We start from the raw sequence: 21,848 nt of genomic DNA on the forward strand, positions 1-21,848 counted from the left end.
GCCACCTCCTGAAGACCTTCATTGATTGGAAAGTCTTCAGGTAATACGTGATAAAGTGCACCCAATCCAGTCCAATTTTCATACCAATTATTAGTTGTTTCACTCTTCAATTCCCATACGATCTCATGTTCTACTTCTTCCCTATCATTCAGCATTTGTCTCCAAACATGAGACCCTCCCCTAAAATACACCATTATTGGTAGCTCCTTCTTGCAATACTTATTCCAGATGAAATTAGACCACAAAGATTTTGTGGTCCTAAACCTCCACCATAGTTTAGCAAACAGTGCCCTTGAGACATCATTTAAGGACCTAAAACCTAGCCCCCCTTCCTCTTTAGGAAGGCAAAGATTTTGCCATGAAGCCCAGTGTCTGCTTCTCCCTTCTTCTTTTGTGCTCCAAAAGAACCTAGCAAAAGTCTTATGTAGATGCCCAGGATGCTGTTTGGTGGATCAAGGACTGATAACATGTGAACTGGCATACTTTACAACACACTAGAGATGAGCGTTGTCTTTCCTCCAAATGACAGCAGCTTTACTTTCCATGAATGCAATTTAGCCTTCACCTTCTTGATAAGATCCTCATAATAGTCCTTCCTTCTTCTAGTGTAAAAAATAGGACACCCTAGATATTTGAAGGGGAATTTACCTCTTGCAAATCTTGTAATAGCTCCAACTACCTAAAACAATCCATTAGCAACCTTTGAATGCATGTAGTATGAACTCTTATCTTTGTTGATCATCTGACCTGATATCTTCTCATAGTTCCCCAACACTGCCATAATCTTACTCAAAGAGGGAGGATGTGCAGATGCAAATATTATCGTATCATCAGCATATGCCAAGTGGTTTAAAGGATCAGACCACTTAAGCATTCCAAATCCCAAAAATGACTTGTCTTCAAAGAGCTTATTCAAAGACCTGGAAAGTACCTCAGCTGACAGAATCAACAATGCTGGAGATAGGGGATCCCCTTGTTTCACACCTCTTGTCGACTTAAAGAACCCCGAGGACTGCCCATTCACCAATATTGAATACCAGTTATTTGACATCAAGTTCCACACCATGTTAATGAAGTGTTCAGAAAATCCTATCTTCATTAGCACATGCAATAAGTACTTCCATGAAACCCTATCATAGGCCTTAGCCATATCAAGCTTGATCACCACATTAGCTGGCTTTCCCCTTAACCTTATGTCAGTGACAATTTCTTGAGTCAATAAGATGTTATCAAATATACTCCTACCCTTTACAAATCCTGATTGATTAGGAGCTAATAGATATGGCAAATAACTCTCCAATCTGTCATGTAACACCCTAGACAAGACCTTATTAATAAAGTTGCTCAAACTAATAGGTCTTAAGTCAGAGAAGGTCTCAACTCTAGGTTTCTTGGGCAGCAACACTAGATTAATGTGAGTGATGGATTTAGGCAATGCAGCTCCTCCATAGAAGTGTAGCACCATGTTGTGTATATCAGCACCAATAACATCCCAGCATGTTTGATAAAGCAAGCTAGTGAATCCATCAGGACCACTAGCACTCTCCCCACAAAGCTAAAAAATTGCTGCCCTTACTTCTTCAATTGTTGGCAATCTTCTAAGTTCCAAATTCTGATCCATAGTGACCATTGAAGGTACATTATTGAGCAAGGAAAATTCAGAAGCATCACCTTCATTTGTGAACTGTTTTTGATAGAAGTCCACTACAGCTGTAGCCAATTGCTCCTAGTCTTCAATCCATACCCCACTGCCATTTTTGATCCTCTTCAGTTACAATTTCTTTCTTTTGCCATTGACATGATTATGAAAGAAACTTGTATTCCTACCTCCTTCAGCAAACCAAGTCATCCCAGCTTTTTGCTTCCAATACTGCTCCTCAATACTCAAGTATTTCTTCAATTCAGATTGAGCCTGTTGAAGCACAATCCTATTCTCAGTTGTAGGCTCTTCTTCAAACAACATCTCCTTCACCCTAACAATGTCCTCCAAAATAGCCAATTACTTGAAGATATCACCAAATGTTTCCCTACTCTATTTTGAGAGTGCTGCCTTCACCCTCTTGATATTCTTCTTGAACATAAAAAATGGATCCCCTATGAAATCAGCTTCCCAATTCTGCCTCACCAAATCCATAAATGTAGCATGCTTTGTCCAAAAGTTCAAGAATCTGAAAGTCTTGACAAAATTGGTTGTCTGCACCCCACATGTCATTAGCAATGGTGCATGATCTGATCCAGTTCTGATTAGATGCTCAACTTCAATAGTTGGCAATATGTTCTGAAATGGCAAATTCACAAAAATCCTATCCAATCTCTTGAATATACACTTAGCATTGGATCTCCCATTCCACCATGTGAATGGACTTCCTTTTTACCCTTGCTCAAATAAACCACAAGAGTTTACACAAAATGTAAAATCCTCATATTCAGGAGGGTGTACTGGAAGTCCCCCTATTTTCTCATCTTAATGCAATATTACATTGAAATCCCCTCCTACCAACCATGGTAATTCCATATCACTTGCTAAGCAATACAAGTGATCCCACAAATCCAACCTCTCCATTGCTGAACATTTTGCATAAACAAATGTCATCATCATGTGCTGCCCCAGGTCATGGTGAAACACTCTCACAGTCACCTGTTGCTCAGTATCCTCCACTAATTCCCATTCCACCACTGCATCGAATAACAACCATATTTGCCCATTAATATTTGCATAAGCAGTCTCCATATTCAACCTCCTTTTATATCTATCAATGAGTCCCTTCTTTTGAAAAGGCTTCATCAATGCAACTACACAAAAATTATGCTCCCTATTCATGTTGATCACCCTAGGAAAGGCCTGTTGTGTGTTCACAAACCTTATGTTCCATATTAATGTTTTGATCATTATCATTTTGATAGAGAAGCTGCCCTCATGGGCATTATTCTTGAAGGTTGTGGTGGATCTTTACTCTGATTCTTCTTAGTTTTTTTACCTCCTTTAGCACTAGTTGTGGGTGATAAATCCCCTTCCCTAGCCACTTGTTTGATGTTTTTTGTAGTTGATTCATCATCTCCTTCATCCTCCATTGGATTTTGTCTCAATAAGTCTTCATCAATTGGTGTCACATTGTGTGTAACTAAATCATGTAAATGTTGTAGAGGAGTCTAAAGTGGAACATTAAGATGTAGTTGCATAATTTGATCAGTGCCAGATTCCATAGGCACTTCCTTTATTTCCCCTGATGCTCTAGGAACAATTGCCCGCTCATCAGCCCGTTCATACTCCTTGAATTGTAGATCATAGACACTGCCTAGCCCAGGAGTTACTGTGGCAGTCTGCTCTAAATGTACTGTTCTAGTGAGATCACCACCATTACCATTGCCTAAAATTTGGTCTGAACCCACTATATCATCCCTAATATTCACATTAACATATCCATCAAGTTTGTTCTCCAATGCATACACCGGAACACCATCTACATAGGCCAATATCTCTCCAGTTGCACTAAGGTTGGGGTTTACTATAGCTGCCTCATCAGGTGAACCTGGCTTTAGGCCTGGCATCGCTAGCCTAATGCTTGGTGAGCCTAGCTTTAGTCCTAGCATCGCCAGCCTGACGCCCGGTGAGCCTGGCTTTAGGCCTGGCGTCGCCAGCCTAACGCCCGGTGAGCCTGGCTTTAGGCCTGGCATCGCCAACCTATCGCCAGGTAAGCTTGGCTTGTTGTCCTTCTTCACCTTGACTTCTGTTGTCTTTATTGTGCCCAGCTGATCATCCTTAACCTCAACTGCATCACTCCATAAGACCATTGTAGAGTTTACCTCATCAAGATCCTCAATCTGCCCAGAATCTTTAAGTGTTTGAGATAGAATCTCATGACAAGATTGGTTTGTGGTCACATTGAGTTGTTTTAGCTCCTCATTGCTAGTACCAAACCTTCTATGAACCCAATCAATTGTGGGTTCCTTATTATCCCTTTCATCAGTATGTTGAGCACTAGGAATACTAGAATTAGCCTTAGCTAATTCTTGATCATCTTCAGGAGCTGAAGATTGAATCCCAGATGGAATAGGGTTACCATTATGCTCATTTTACACCACCTTCTCGACTGCTTCCTTCTTCACACGCTTATGTTCCTCTTGAGTATTGACTTTCTTTTCCTTCTCCTGGCCCTTCTAAGCTTGTTTTTCCCCATGTTCCTTCTTCTTACCATTGATATGATCCTCACCTTTGCCTTCAGTAATTTGTAGAGTAACTTTCTCAACCTCTAGTGCATTAAACTTGTTCTTGGTTGCAACTTCCTCAACTTTGGCCTTCCCTTTACCCTTGTCAGCTTCCTTTCCTTGTTTGTTATCAACAATGTGACCCATATTATCTCGTTGGTATTTGCTCTTCCTTGCTTGCATCCATTCCTGCTTGGCATGATTAGTAGTAGTCTTACCAACCACCTTTCCACTAGTTAGGACCTTTGTTGAATTTGCAGCAGTCCCAATTGCATCAGAACTCATCACAACTGCCTTCTTCTTGCTTTGTTCCTCAACACCTTTTTCAAATCTTTTGTGTAATTCAGGATGAATTACCCAGCATTCTACCTCACTATGCCCCTATTTGTTGCAAGGTTTGCAGTATTTTGGCATATAATCATACTTAATCTTGATCCACTTGAACTCTTTTGGTCCAGATTCATCAGCTTCTTCTACAATCTTAATACGATGAGGGAACTTACTTAACAAGTTAACTTCCACCTTCACCTTAGCACAACTAGGTCTAGTCCCATTTTGAGTGGCTAGGTCTACATGTAATGGATTACCAACTGCACGAGCTAGGGAAAAGACACATTCCTTCCTAAAGAAATTAGGAAGCATTTCTGGAAAGCTAATCCAAGCAATGGCAATGGGAGTCTCTTCATCAGGTGTCCACCATGGATTCCATTTTGTACAACGCATCTACCACATGTCTGACTGAGCTTTTGAATACAAAGCTGGCTTTGAAAGAAGATGAACATAGTCCTCTAATAAAGACAGCCTAATCAACACATGATTATCTTCAATTAAACCAACTGAGCAATGGCCTTTAATTTCATATTGAATTGGAACCACTTTACGTAATTCACTAATAACAGGCTTCCCCTACGAATATTTCCCAAGAACTGCAAGTAGAAAGTCCTTGTTGTACGATAGATTACTTCAATTCTTGTTTCTTCCACTTCACAACTGGTTCTCCGTGAAGGAACTCAACTGGTTTCAATGGTAGCGTAGCGAAGGTTTGCATAGGGGCATTAATGGCAGAAGGTTTTAAAAGTTTTGAGTAATCCATGGATTGGGGATTGTTGTTTGTTGTCGTAAATGATTGGGCGATGGGCTGCACTGAAGCTTGGGCAGCAGTCATCATAGGAGGATTGGATGAATTGGGTGTCAAAATCTTTGAGTAATCTAGAGTTTGTGGATTGATAGTTGGTGTTGTTTGTGGTTGGGCGATGTTGGGGGAGGGCAGACCAGCCGGAAAAGATGGCTGGTCGCCAGCCATCGTGGCCATTGAAGCTCAAACTCACAGCTTTTCGCGATGAACAGTGAAGTGATGTTACTGTTCGCTACACTGTAGCAGTGAAACAGTAGCGAAATCACTGTTCGTGCCACTGTTTGGCACTATTCACCATACTGTTTTGCACTGTGGTGGCTGTTCGCGTACTATTCACCGCTACAGTGACGGAGGAATTTTGTGAGCAAAATTCTAGAGAGAGGCCGAATCATACTTAAAATACTAGAAATAACATCAAATTTTGCGTGCAAGTCTTAAAATACCATACGGAACTATTCCCAGGCTTAGAATCCCAAACGTACCTCGATAACACCAAAACCTACTCCAAACCAAACTTAAAGAACTTGAAAACCCTTCAATGAGCCAACTTTCAATATTAAGCGCTGAAACGCTCCCGGGTCATCCGAAACCTCATCCGAACATACGCCGAAGTTAAAAATTATCATACTAACCTATTGAGACCGTCAAATCCCAGTTTCGGGTTCGTTTACTCAAAACGTTAACTCAAGTCAAACTTAACCATTTTAAGACAATATTAAGGAACTAAGTGTTCCAATTTCAACCCGAACCCTTCCAAACCCGAACTAAGCATCCCTGCAAGTCATAAAATAGTAAAAGAACATACAGGGAGTCTTAATTAGGGGAACAATGATTTTCAAGGAATTGATTGGGGTATGATTCTAACTCGGATTTGGTTAATATACATGAATCAATTAGTGTTTTGGGTTAGAAAATTGGGGAAAATTGTAGAAACTTCATAGACTTTAATTTGAAGATTTGGAGGTCGAATTGAGATCGAAATTGAGTAATTTTGGTATGGGTGGACTTGTTGTTGAATGGGTATTGGGATTTTGTTAATGTTGTCGGATTCCAAGACGTGGACCCGGGGTTAACTTTTTAGGTTGACTTTTGTTAAATAACCTAGCTTTATCATATGGAATTAATTCCTATAGCTTGTGTTGATTGTATTAAGTTATTTGTGGCTAGATTCGAGTCGTTCAAAGTTCGATTCGTGAGGCAAGGGCTTGTTGGAGTAGGGATTTGCGCGGCTTGAGATATGTAACACTTCTAAACTTTATATTGAGGGTATAAATCCCCGAACTACATGTTATCTAGTTGGTATTGAGGTGACGCACATGCTAGGTGACGGGCATGTGGGCGTGCACCGTAGTAATTGTGACTCGGTTGATTTTGTGGAACTGTGCAGTTATCTAACCTTGATATTATTCATGTGTTCTCTATGTGTTAGAGAATTTGAGCTATAATTTAAGTTAGAAATCATGTTTAGGTTATATGCTGGTACTATTGGGACCCACAGAGGTCGTTCTTTCCTCTTTACCAAATCCTTACTTTATTTAAACCTATATCCTACTACTTGAGTTATCCAATGTGCTTTACTTGCAACTTGTTTGATTCAACTGCTTATATGGACTAATTTGTGAATATAAGTTCGGTCAGGACCCACAGTTGTGGACCAAGAGGGGTGCCTAATACCTTCCCCTCGAGGTTACTTCGAGCCCTTACCCTAATCTCTGGTAATGCAAACCAACCCAAGAGTTAATCGCTCTAGGTGCCCTAATGCACCATAATCTGTTAGGTGGTGACTCTTCAAATACCCAATTCCTAATAGGAAATGAGTCATTACACCCCGTGAATATCGAAACCCGCTTTTGCAAGAAAAAAGGGGGGCACAACAATCATTTTGATGCATTACATGTGACATTCACATTTGACATGTAGAGAGATGTAACATTCCTCATATCAGTCATACTTTGCATATTTTATCCGTGTTGAGCTTAAACTCTTAAACTTGAAAGCATGTCTGCATTTTTGTATTTTGTACAAACTGATTATGAGTTTTCTCTAAGATATTATTGTCATTTTCCTGTCATACATATACTATTATAATTTGGATTTGGACTGTACCTATCTGAGCTCGTCAGTGCTTTCAGCCCAAGGTTAGTCCTGTTACTAATTGAGTACATTGGGTCGGTTGCATTGTGTTGAGTCCTGTTACTTATTGAGTATATTGGGTCAGTTGCATTGTGTTGAGTCCTGTTACTTATTGAGTACAGTATCGGGTTCTTATACAGTGTATTGTGTTACTTCTCAGATTGTATTGGGTGTGTCTTGATGCAAGAAGGTAGAGTGATTGCTTATGCTTCACGCTAGTTGAAGCCTTATGAGAAGAACTACCATGTTTATGATTTGGAGTTGGAAGCCACCGTTCATGCATTGAAGATTTGGAGGCATTATATCTATGGTGTGTCATGTGAGGTATTTACGGATCCTCGGAGTCTCTAACACTTGTTCAAGCAAAAGGATCTAAATTTGAGGCAGCGGAGATGGTTGGAGCTGCTAAAGGACTATGATATTACCATTTTGTATCATCCCGGGAAGGCCAATGTGGTGGCCGATGCCTTGAGTAGGAAGGCGGTGAGTATGGGTAGCCTTGCATTTATTCCTGTTAGTGAGAGACCGCTTGCATCAGATATTCAGTCCTTGGCCAATCAATTCGTGAGGTTAGATGTTTCGAAGCCTGGTCGGGTTCTAGCTTGTGTGGTTTCTCGGTCTTCCTTATATGATTGCATCAGGGAGCGTCAGTATGACAATCCCCATTTGCTTGTCCTTAAGGATATGGTTCAGTACGGTGATGCCAAGGAGATTTCTATTGGGGGTAAAGGGGTGTTGCGGATGAAAGGTCGGATTTGTGTGCCCAATGTATATGGGTTACATGAGTTGATTTTTGAGAAGGCCCACAGTTCGTTGTTTTCAATTCATTTGGGTGCCACAAAGATGTATCAGGACTTGAAGTAGCACTATTGGTGGAGGAGGATGCAGAAAGATATAGTAGGGTTTGTAGCTCGATGCTTAAATTGTCAGCAGATGAAGTACGAGCATCAGAGGCCAGGTGGTTTGCTTCAGAGGCTTGAGATTCCTGAGTGAAAATGGGACCCTAAAGAATTTTGATGCTATTTTGGTGATTGTGGATCGGTTGACTAAGTTCGCGCATTTCATTCCACTTGGGACTACCTATTCATCGGAGCAGTTGGCTGAGATCTATATCCGCGAGATTGTTCACCTTCACGGTGTGCCGGTGTCCATCACTTCAGATCGGGGCACACAAGTCACATTGCAGTTTTAGAGAGCAGTGCAGTGGGAATTAGACACACGGGTTGAGTTGAGTACAACATTCCACCCTCAGACGGATGGACAATCCGAGCGCACCATTCAGATATTAGAGGATATGCTTCGTGCTTATTCATGGATTTCGGTGGTTCTTATGATTAATTCCTGCTGCTTGCAGAGTTTGCCTACAACAACAGCTGTCAATCAAGTATTCAGATGGCTCCGTATAAGGCCTTGTATGGGAGGCAGTTCCAATCTTCGGTTAGTTGGTTTGAGCCGGGTGAGGCTAGGCTATTGGGTACTAACTTGGTTCAGGATGCTTAAGAAAAAGTTAAGTTGATTTAGGATCAGATCCGCACGGCACAATCTAGATAGAAGAGCTACGCCGATCGGAAGGTTCGTGATGTTGCTTACATGGTGGGAGAGAAGGTATTGCTCACAGTTTCACCCATGAAGGGTGTTATGAGGTTCAGGAAGAAGGGCAAGTTGAGCCCTCAGTATATTGGGCCTTTTGAGGTGCTTGAGAGGATTGGGGAGGTGGCTTACAAGCTTGTATTGCCACCTAGTCTTTGGAGTGACCATCTAGTGTTTTATATTTCCATGCTCTGGAAGTATTTCGGTGATCTGTCTCATATTTTGGACTTCAACATGGTTCAGTTAAATGTGGATTTGACTTATGATGTGGAGCCGGTGGCCATTTTGGATCAACATGTTTGAAAGTTGAGGTCAAAAAATATAGCTTCAGTGAAGGTGCAGTGGAGAGGCCGGCCAGTAGAGGAGGCTACTTGGGAGACCGATCGGGAGATGCGGAGCAGATATCCATGCCTATTTGAAACACCAATTATGATTCTAGACCAGTTCGAGGACGAACGTTTGTTTAAGAGGGGGAGAATGTAACGACCCGGCCGGTCATTTTGAGTCTTATAACCTCGTTCTCCCATTTATTTCGTATTTTGTGTTTGTTTGTTGTTATGTAATTTGTCGAGGTGGTTGGTTTGGTTCCGGAGATGTTTCGAAATGAATTGTGATACTTAGTCCCAAGGTTAGAAGCTTGAGTTGAAAGAGTTGACCGGATGTTGACTTATGTGTAAATGACTCTAAAATAGAGTTTTGATGGTTCTGATAGCTTTGTATGGCGATTTTGGACTTAGGAGTAGGTCCGGATATTGATTTGGAGGTCCGTAGGTGATTTTTCCTTGAATTGGCGATAGTTGGAAAATGGAAGTTTGGAGAGTTGAGAGTTTTGATCAAGAGTTAACTTTGTGGTTATCGGGTTTGGATTTTGGTTTCGAAAGTTGCAATAGGTCCGTTGTGTCATTTATGACTCGTGTGCAAAATTTGGGGTCAATCGGAGTTGGTTTGGTATGTTTTAGCATTAGTTTTGGAAGTTAGAAATTCATAAGTTCATTAGGCTTGAATCGATGTCCAATTCATAGTTTTAGTATTGTTTGATGTTATTTGAGGATTCAAGCGAGTTCGTATGATCTTTTAGGACTTATTGGTATGTTTGGTTGAGTTCATGGGGGGCCTCGGGTGGATTTTAGATAGTAAACGGATTGAAATTGGACTTAGAAGATTTGTTGAAGTTGTTGATGCTTGTGCTTCTAGCTTCCTTATACGCGATTGCGAGTGGAAGTCTGCGATCACGTAGAGTTGTTTTTGCGACTGGTGAAAATTGTTCTGTGCGATCACGAGAAATGGCCTGTGATCGCGGAGCTTTGGCACTTTATGCATCGCGAACGCGGGTGTTGAGGCGTGCCCGCGAAGAAGGAAAAGGGAGGCCTGAGAGTCCACGCGATTGTTCTTCGCGATCCCGTGAAGGAGTCTGCGATATCGGAGGTTGATGAATTTGTGCATCGCGTTCGCCTTCGCAAAGAGTGCTTTAAGCGCAGCATATATGTTTTTCTTCGTGATCGTGAAGAGGAGCATCTGGGCAGATTATAAAATTTCAAAAACTAGGGTTAGAACATTATTTTACATTTGGGGAGCTCGGATTGAGGTGATTCATGGAGGGATTTTCAAGGAATAGATTGGGGTAAGGGATTCTAACTCATATTTGGTTAATAAACATGAATCTATCATTATTTTTAGCATTTAATTAGTGTTTTGGATTTGAAATATAGGGGAATGTTTAGAAACTTCATAGACTTTAATTTGAGGATTTGGAGGTCGAGTTGAGATCGGAATTGAGTAATTTTGGTATGGGTGGACTCGTTGTTGAATGGGTGTTCGGATTTTGTTAATTATGTTGAATTTTGGGACATGGGCCCGGGTTGACTTTTTGACTTTTGTTAAAGAACCTAGCTTTATCATATGGAATTGATTCCTATAGCTTGTGTTGATTGTACTAAGTTGTTTGTGGCTATATTCGAGTCGTTCAGAGGCCGATTCGCGAGGCAAGGGCTTGCTGGAGTAGGGATTTATGCGGTTTGAGGTAAGTAACACTTATAAACTTAATTCTGAGGGTATAAATCCCCGAACTACGTGTTATGTGGTTGGTGTTGAGGTAACGCACATGCTAGGTGACGGGCGTGTGGGCGTGCACCGTAGTAATTGTGACTCTGTTGATTCCGTGGAACTGTGTAGTTATCTAACCTTGATATTATTCATGTGTTCTCCATGTGTTAGAGAATTTGAGATATTATTTATGTTACAAATAATGTTTAGGCTATATGCTGGTACTGCTGGGACCTACAGAGGTCGTTCTTTGTTGTTGAGTTATTTGCTTAAATTGCAGTTATGTACTCATTCGCATTCATCATTTGTATGTCATATCTCACTCTCTCTTACCATTTATTGTTACATCATGTATCATTGTTTTGGGATGATTGACATGAGTGTTGTGAGCCCGATAGACTGGAGAGATTGATGACTAAGTAACGCCGAGGGCCTGATTGTGAGTGATATTGATGGGATCGGGCTGCACCCGACCGCAAGTTTATTGATTCATGATGGGATCGGGCTGCACGCCATAGCAGGTATTATTGATTCATGATGGGATTGGGCTGCGTGCCGCAACAGTTTTTATTTAGCGCTTGGGCACATTCCGCCCCTCTGGAGTCTAACATACCAGTAGTGAGCGCAGGTACCGTACAGTGCTGAGTAACTGAGTGCGATGAGTGAGAGTTGAGACAATCAGATTGAGTACTCTAAGAGTGTGAGTACGTGAAGTTATCATTGTGATGCATTACATGTGGTATGCACATTTGACATGTAGATATAGAGATGTAACATTCCTCACATCAGTCATACTTGGCATATTTTATTTGTGTTGAGCTTAAACTGTTAAACTTGAAAGCATGTTTGCATTTCTGTATTGTGTACAAACTTATTATGAGTTTCTCTGAGATATTATTGTCATTTTTCGTCATATTCGTACTGTTGTAATCTAGATTTTGACTGTACCTATCTGAGCTCGTCACTGCTTTCAGCCCAAGGTGGTCGCATTCGCGAAGGTTGGTAGGGCCCATGCTTCGCATTCGCGAAGGCTTTCTCGCGATCGCGTAAGAGGTTTTCAGTGACTTGGGCAGTATTGCCTTCGCGAGAGCTTGTTCGCGAGAGCGATCGCTAAGAAGGCAGTCATTGGCAGTGTTTTAATTTAAAACGGGACTTAGGCCATTTCTTTTATTTCCACACATCTCTTGGCCGATTTTGAAACTTTTTAGAGAGAATATCTTCACCTAGCATCTTGAGATAAGTGTATTCTACACAATGTGAGTTTAATACATAGATTATGGGTAGATTTTAACATGAAAATTATGCAAAAAATTTTATTTTGTTGAAAACCCTAGATTTTGATAAAAATGGGATTAGACAACGAAAATGATTATGGAATTGAGTAGAAATTATATATTTGTGTTCGGGGGGTTATGGGTAATATTTATTTACAAAAATTTTCGGAATCCAGGCACGTGGGTTTCACGACCCAAAACTCAACATGTCATGATGGAGCCTATCACAGTGCTAAGCAAGCCGACATCCACAAATAACTACGCATTTCTAAATTTAAAACAAGATCAAACAGGTTTAACAGTAATAACTCTCATAAATAGTCGGTAAGAAATATTACGACTCAAATACAACATTCCTAAAATTCTGGGTGTCACCGAGTACATGAGCTACTAGAATGTCAACATAGTCTAACTGCTAAAACAACAGCCTAGAAAGATAGAACAATGCTATAAACCGGAAAGAAGGAGAGTCAAGGTCTGTGGATGCCAAGGCAGCTACCTCAATAGTCTCCAAACAGATGAAGCTCCAAATCTAGCAACCGTCGTGCCCAGAAAGACCTGGATCTGCATACGAAGTAAAAAGTATAGTATGAGTACAACTGACCCAATGTACTTATGATGTGTAGAAGCATAGCATAAGTACATCACAACGGTACCCAGTAAGTGCCAAGCCTAACCTCGGTAGAGTAGTGACGAGGTCAGGTCAAGGCCCTACTAGAATAAATAAGAAAAGAAACTGTACAAGTGTTGGGCAGTGTAGTAATTAAAGCAATGAAATTGAAACAGCAAATAACATATCAAGGATAGCTACACGGAACTAAAGCTAATAATGCAACACAGAGAAAAATAAGGAAATGACATGCCAAGGAAACAAAACAACCAAAGACAAGTGCATCTATAGAGAAATACCAACAAGAGTCACTACCGAGGTACCTCCTCGTAGTATCAAATCACAAGAATAATTCACAATCTTTCCTTATATCATCGCGGGAGCCTTGCATTTAGTTTAAAAACTTATTTTTCCAGAAATAGCATCCCGTATTTTAGCCCACCTTATTACACCGCATGGCTTCTAGTAGTTCCCCTACTAGCCACGCGTATCAAGCTCACCTTATCTCACCGTATGCATTTCAACCCCAAAACCTTATACCACCGCATGTGTATCAATATCACAATGTATCACAAATCGCACCTCAAGTGACCAATATCACAACTTGCCACAAAAACCAATAATAATATTGTTTTCACAAAAAAGAGCCCATGACTCAACTACAATATACACAAGAGTCTCATCAATAATAACCTGTAGTGAACAACTCAACAAGAATAGTATTTAACATCTTAACACTTTGCCTCAACGCAAATCACGACCTTTATAACTCAATGCCAATTTCAACAACAAGATATTCCAAGAATAACAACTTCAAGTAAAGAGTGCAACGGTTAAATAATGAATACGGAATAAAGGGAAACAAGAACTTCAACTAAACATGTAGAGCAATTAGCAAGTTAGATATAAGACAAGTAGAACATGTGAAAATAGACTAGAACTGATGACAATAACATGTTAAGGTAACTCAATTAAGGCATGAAAGGAATCTACACAGATAAAACTTGTAATTTCTATATTTAGACAGTACACACACTCGTCACCTTGTGTACACGGCTTTCACACATCATAGTTATCACAAACAACACCAATCCTATGGGGTAATTCTCTCACACAAAGTTAGGCAAGACACTTACCTCAAATCACGCTAACTCAATCCACTTGTACGTCTTTCCCTCGATTATCCAACTCCGAACGGCTCAAATCTAGCAAAAATAACTTCATACTATAAATATAAACTATATAAAATTATTTCGAACAATAAATTACGATCTTTGCAAAGAAATAAAAAGTCAACCCGGGCCTAAGTCTCGGAACCCGGCAAAAATTATAAAATCCGAATACCCATTTGATAATGAGTTCAACCATCCAAGAATTACTCAAATCCGACCTCAAATTGCTGTTCAAATGCCCAACTTTTAGCCTAAGAAGTTTCACAAATGTTTCTCAAATTTCCAACTCCAAAACACTAATTAAATGATGAAAACAACAATAGATTTGCGTAATTTAACCAAAATCGAGTTAGAATTTCTTACCCCAATATTTTCTGCCCAGCAATTCCGCTTTTGTAGCCCTTTAGTCGCATTTGTGATGCCGCACCTGCGGAAAAACCATCACAGGTGTGGTTCCCACTTAACTCCAGGGGTTCTATTTTTACGCACAATGGCTCGCACCTGCGAGTCCGCTTCTGCGGTCCTGCCCAAAGGCCCTTCCCAAATTCCGCTTATGCGGAAGAAATGCCCATATTAAAATGACAGATATTAGAGGGACCAAACAAAGACTCAAAAAGTGAGACAAAAGAAGACACCATATTAAAATGAGAATGCAACCTTCAAAATTCAAAAAATTTATACACAAAAATGAAACATATTTTTCATTTATATAACATATTACAAGATAAAAAACCACCCAAAACAAAAGAAAGCCATAAAAAATATTAACGAAAATACAGAAGAAAAGCATTAAAAAGGGATTAAAAAAACTAAGCATCACCACCATCATCAGAACAGTACTCCTCAATTTCTCGATATATCTCATCATCATTCGAATCAGAGATAATTATAGGATACTTGGGCAAAATACCACAAAGTCTCATGAGATCGCACTTCAACTTGTTGAATTGATCACGCAACTGATTTTGTTCAATTATTACTCTGTCCATAAGATAAGGAAGACTCTTCAAGTTATTTTCCATCTTGGCATAGTCGTCCCTGATGGGAAACTTAAATGAATCAAACTGCTGGACAACCTTATCGAACGAGGTTGAATAACCTTCACAACTGCGTTCGAGGTTTAGCCTGTTATGGAATGATTCATCTGCAAAAACTTGTGGTCTGATTCTTTCCCAATCAGCCTTTATTTGCTCCCACTTCTGCATAGTATTAGCCATTGGTATGTTACTATTCCAACAGACTTTAAACTCTCTCATTTCTGCATAAGTTCATCCATTGTAAGCTTCCTGCTTCCGCTAGCATCAGATATTGTTTCTTTAAAAAACCTAAAAGGCTATGGATGAATATAAATTTAAAGAAATATAACAGAAGTCTATGGATGACTATGAAATTTTCAAGTGAAGAGATTGTTAATATAGCCAAAGTGTGCACCTAATTAATTCAATATCTATAAATGCAAAGGTAACTTTTCAGGTCTATTTACTGTTTTACGTTCAGAGAAATTGAATGTAACAAGATAAGTACGAGGTAAATGACAACAAGTAGGTGGTAAATACAAAAAGAAATATAACTTCGTCTTAATAAGTCCACAGTTTTTCTATAGTAAAAAACATAACTTCAGCCTGAAAAGCCAAAGTTTTCACATAATCAAACTGAAAGATTTCATTTACTATTTCTAAATGCAAAAGTAATTTTTCAGGTCATTTATTATATAGTCAGACAAATTAAATGTAAGATGAAGTAGGTGGTAAAGACAAAAAGTAGCTGGTAAATACAAAAAAGATAAGTTTCAAGTTAAAAAATACCAAAACATGTTGAAGTTTTGTCCTGCAGTTTAGCAATGAGTTTCTCCCTAAAAACTTCAGACTAAACATGCTGAAGTTGTTTAGTTCAGTTGCTAACACTTCAGACTGAACATGATGAAGTTTTCTCCTACAGTACGTAATTTTCTATTGAGTTTTTGCTTAACTTCAAACTTATCCATGCTAAAGTTTTTTTGTTCATTTCCTAACACTTCTCACTAAACATGCTGAAGCTAAATCTTCATGCTAATGTAGCATGAAGTTGTTTCACACTGAAGCTAAAATTTTATGATAATGGATGCTGAAGTTATTTAGTTCATTTGCTAAAATTTCATACCAAAACATGCTGAAGTTTTGTCCTATAGTCAACAGTTTTTCATGAGTTTTATTCGAAACATCAGTCTAAACATGCAGAAGTTTTTTTTACCTCATTTGCTAAAACTTCACACTAAACATGCTTAAATTTTTGTCCTGCGGTATGTAATTTTCTAATGAGTGCGCACTGAATGCGTATGCTAATGCGTGCTGAAGGATGAACAGTAGCCAACTTAGTCATATAATGATCAAGAAGTAAATTTATTATTGCACATTTTGATTTTAGATAACTTGGAAGATGATAGCAATATTTTTTGCGCAAGAAATATACGCCCACTTCAATATGCTACAAATGAACAACAACAAAAGAAAATATGAACTAAAAAACTTCAGCATGCATAAGTATGAAGTTTAGAAAAAACTCGTTATAAAAATACAAAACTGCATGACAAAAACTTAAGAATGTTCAGTATGAAGTATTAGGAAATAAACTAAAAAACTTCAGCATGTTTAATTTAAAGTTTAGAAAAAAACTCATTACAAATCTAGAGACTGCAGGACAAAAACTTCAGCATGTTTAGTCTGAATTTTAGCAAATGAACTAAAGAACTTCAGCATTTATAGTCTGAAGTTTTTAGGGAAAAACTTATTGCTAAAGTACAGACTACAGGACAAAACTTCAGCATCTTTTAGTATGAAATTTTAGCAAAATGAACTAAAAAACTTAAGCATGCATAAGTCTGAAGTTTACCAAATTATAGTACAGAAACTTTAAAACAAATATAAGGCTGAAGTTTTAGGAAATACAGTTCAAAACCAATTCAAAAAATAAACTTAATAACTTACTTCATCCGCAAGTTCAGAGGTAGGGTCCATAAGCTCGGTAAAGAACGACTTTGGAATATCGATTCCAACTAATCTGAATGGCTTGGAATCATATTCCCCGGCATCCGTCTTCAACCAGTCTGTAAATCTCTGCATCAATTCGCTGACTTGATTGACATAATGGAAGGGACACCTTCGTGTAATCATTCCTGCTTTCCAATCTTGCCCCCTTGCCTTTTGTTTAGGAATGACGTAAGGAGATTTTAAAGTTAGGCAAGATACTTACCTCAAATCACGCTAACTCAATCCACTAGTAGGTCTTTCCCTCGATTATCCAACTCCGAACGGCTCAAATCTAGCATAAATAACCTCATACTATAAATATGAACTATAGAAAATTATTTCGAACAATAAATTACGATCTTTGCAAAGAAATAAAAAGTTAACTCAAAAAGTCAAACCGGGCCCACTTCTCGGAACCCGGCCAAAATTATAAAATCCGAACACCCATTCGATAATGAGTTCAACCATCTAAGAATTACTCAAATCCGACCTCAAATTTCTTTTCAAATCCCCAAATTTTAGCCTAAGAAGTTTCACAAATGTTTCCTAAATTTTCAACTTCAAAACAATAATTAAATGATGAAAACAACAATAGATTCATGTAATTTAACCAAAATCGAGTTAGGATTTCTTACCCCAATATTTTCTGCCCAGCGATTCCGCTTTTGCGGCCCTTTAGTCGCATATGCGACGCCGCACCTGCGGAAAAACCATCGCAGGTGCGGTTCCCACTTAACTCCAGGGGTTCCGTTTCTGCGGACAATTGCTCGCACCTGCGAATCCACTTCTGCGGTCCTGCCCACAAGCCCTTCCCAAATTCCGCTTCTGCGGAAGAAATGCCCACGCCTACGGAGGCGCACCTGCTCCCAGGTGTCTGTACTTGCGAGCCCAACCCTGGGCTCTCCTTTTCACTTCTACACTTCACGTTCTGCACCTGCGGTCAATCCCTCCGCAGGTGCGATGACACCAGCAGGCCCGGGACTTCAGCAATGAGACTAAGTCCAAAACTGATCCGGATTCCATCCGAATCACACCTGGGCCCTCCGGGATCTCGTCCGAACATACTATCAAGTCCTAAAATATCATACGAACACGCTCGAAGCATCAAATCACATCAAACAATACTAGAACCACGAATCGCGTATCGATTCAAGCCTATGGAACTATGAACTTTCGAATTTCGAAACTAATGTCGACTCATACCAAAACAACTCCGATTGACCTCAAATTTTGCATACAAGTCATAAATAACATGACTGGCCTATTCCAACTACCGGAATCAAAATCCGACCCCGATATCAATAAAGTCAACTTCCAGTCAAACATCCCAACCTTCGAAACCTTAAATTTTGTAACTTTCGCCAATTCACACTGAAACGACCTACGGACATCCAAACCAATATCCGGATACGCTCCTAAGTCCAAAATTACCATATAGAGCTATTGGAACTGTCAAGACTCAATTCCGAAGTCGTCTACACAAAAGTCAAACTACGGTCAACTCTTTCAACTTAAGACTCCAACTTAGGAATATATGTTCCATTTCACTCCGAAACCAAAACCAAATACCCCCGGCAAGTCAGGTAGCCACAATACAATATAGAGGAGGCAATAAATAGGGGATTAGGGTAAAAATATTCAAAACGACCGGCCGGACCGTTACACAACAAAAATCAAATTTCAGGAGGTTTAAGTGCACTAAGCATCTTCGAACAAAGACCAAAAGAAGAAAGGAGATTGTTGTGCCCATTTTAAATGACCGACTGCATTATGCTACTTGTTTTACCAGGTTGAGGCTATTAAGAAAATTGCAGAATATGTTACTCAGCTAAGGATGGTTGGAAAAGGACATGGTAAGCTTTATCCTGTCAACTTACTAGTAACTACATTTTACACTGAATTAGACATAGCTACTAAGGGGTCGTTTGGTTCAAAACTAGGATATTCCAGGATTATAATCCTGGAATTATAATCTGGATAACTTATCCCACCTTTTATATCGGATAAGTTATACCAAGATTTTGATATAAAAACAATACCTATTTTAATTAATACCTCCAATCAAACACAGAATACATTTAATCCCAAAAATTATACCGAGATAACCCACCTAATCCCACGTAATACTAAAAACTAAAATTTTCTTTACTTGTAGGAGTGTGGCACTTCGATCAGATGCTCCTACATGAACATGAGGCTTATGGTGCAACTTGAAGGTCTCACAGTTCAGTCTCCTTTGTCTTATATGATCTATTATGCAGTTTTCACATTAAATATCTTCTGTGGTTGAATGTAATATAAATTTATGTTACTTTAAATTCAAGTCATGATCAGGCTTGATCCTAGAAGATTAATAATATCAGCTTATTTTTCAAGAAATAATAATAGTTTGATGAGGAATTAAGCAGAGTTAAGCAGAGTTCTCATCTTGCTATGTTTGCAAGTTCAATGATCCATTACCATTGAATATCAAATGTGATCATGTTACATCTCGTAGAAAAGAACAACGTAAGAAGAAGCCGATTGACCAAAATGAGGATCCCAAATTGTACGAACAATAGGTCTTATATGTAAAGGTTCCTGTATACACGATTCAAAATTTCCTTGCCAAACTATGTGAAAATAGATTTCCGGTAGTCGATAAGAAAATTATTGCAAATTAATTGGAGTGAGAAGCATAATTATTCTGTCAGTAAAAAGCTTATGACTGCACCAATTATGAGAAAAGACCTCATAACCGTCGACATGGCGCCTCACCACTCATCAATGCACAGTGGTGGAACAAAGGACATAATTCAAGATCTAAGATTTTTATTATTCTGTGTTTCAGCAGTATAACATATTCTTTCATAGAGCGAAGATATGGATACAGGAAGTCAAAGCAATTCGATGATGTCTAAACAAAAGCGTATATCTTATGCTGAACTTATACTTATTGTGGTCTCATATCCTGCTAGAAAGAAACAAGCACATTCTATATGTTTGAAACTCTAAATTTAAAGGTAAGAGGAGATGCTTGGACTATAAATCTTGTTATGAAATCTCCAGCAAAAAGGCCTTTTCTTGCATTTGGTTTCATTGACATTGGAGTGAATCATCTCCCACATAACTTGTATATCATTGTATCCTGCACAAGCCTCCATATCCTTGTAAAGATTCACTAATCCACTTCTATTTCCTGTCATTACAAATCATCAACTTAGGCTTTAAGATGGGACAAAAAAAAATTGTTTCAAGATTTTCAGCAAGTGTGTCTTACCTTTGTTTCTAACAGTAAGAAATCTGCACTTAGTTGGAAATAGAAATGAGTTCTTGAAGTTGAAGCTCTTAGTAAGAAGCAGAAAAGAGCTGTTGAAGTTGAAGTAGAGCCAAAGCTTCCTCATTTCCTTTTCTACAAACCATGTCTTTGACCTTGCTTCTCTATATATATATATATATATATATATATATATATATATATATATATATATATATATATATATATATATATATAATGCATAATGAGTCTTTTATAGATATTAATCTTTTAAGAGCAGAAAATCCAAAAGGATTAGACAAAGTAGAAAACAACACCCAATAAGATGGAAAAGCCTTTTAAGTTCGTATAAATTCATTTACTTTCTATAACGAAAAATCGTAAAACCCATTTAATTAGGGGAAATTTTGAAATTTTGAATATTTGAGGGAAGGAAATAGACATGTTGAGTAGGCACAATTTTTTGGATTTTTGTTTTCCTACTTATTCTTTTGATCAAAAGATTCCAAGTCCTATTGTTTCTTAAGGTATGGTGATAATGGGACCCTGGTCAAACGGTTTGTTGGATTTTCATTTATTTGCTTCCTCGCTTTCTTTCATTTTCTCTTTTTTTTTTGTTTGATTGATCATTCATCTTTCGTTGTTTATATTGTTTTTTAATAATTAGTTCAATTTCATTAACAAATCTGATTTAGAGTGTTTAAAAGCCAAGAAAATAGGTAAACTAAAAATTTGAACATACTCCTTAACCCTCACCAAGAAAGAAAAGGATATCGGATGATCAGGGCATTGGAAATTTATACTCCCAGTTTTGTTTTATATGGCACTCTTGATAACATATTTTATAACCATAGAAGTGTGATAGCATATTTAAGAGCACATTACTTTCTTAAGCTAGTTTCGTATTCAATCAAACAGTGTCACATGACATGAAAGGAATTGAGTAAAACTTAAAAACCAACCAGCTCCTAAGATTGCTTTATTGCAGAAATTATCATCAATTTATGTGCATGTGATTATATGGGGTAGTATGTCGAGAAAGAGCAAGAACCGAATGCATGTGGACTGGACTGGACTAACCAACAGTTCTTGTAATGTACTGAGCGGCAAGTGCTTGGATTGACATTTCACCAACTCGTTAACTTACCTTTAACCCAAAATTATGTTCTTATTCGGTTTGGTATACTGAAAAGTGGAAGTACTGCTTCTTATAATACTTAATTCGTCCCAATTGATATTCTTTCTTTTAGTCAGTTCTAAAATGAATCATACATTTTTTTACTTAGTAACTATTTAACTTTAAAATGCTTATATTATCCTTACTAAGATGATTTATAGCTATAAAAATATCTATACTTTATTCTAGATCAAAAAATTTAAAACTCTTCCTTTCTTTCTTGAATTATCAGATAAATTGGACGATG

General features: G+C 38.5%; 1 long non-coding RNA gene across 1 annotated transcript; it reads right to left on the bottom strand.

Moving 5' to 3' along the window:
* Window positions 1-19,959: 19,959 nt before the first annotated feature.
* Window positions 19,960-20,558, bottom strand: LOC142168369 (uncharacterized). Its single transcript, XR_012698238.1, has 2 exons — window positions 20,428-20,558; window positions 19,960-20,346 (listed from the first exon to the last, which is right to left on the bottom strand). It is a non-coding gene; the product is annotated as an uncharacterized LOC142168369 (long non-coding RNA).
* Window positions 20,559-21,848: the final 1,290 nt, after the last annotated feature.

Source organism: Nicotiana tabacum, chromosome 2, assembly GCF_000715075.1.
Source record: "Nicotiana tabacum cultivar K326 chromosome 2, ASM71507v2, whole genome shotgun sequence".
NCBI classification, from domain to species: Eukaryota; Viridiplantae; Streptophyta; class Magnoliopsida; order Solanales; family Solanaceae; genus Nicotiana; species Nicotiana tabacum.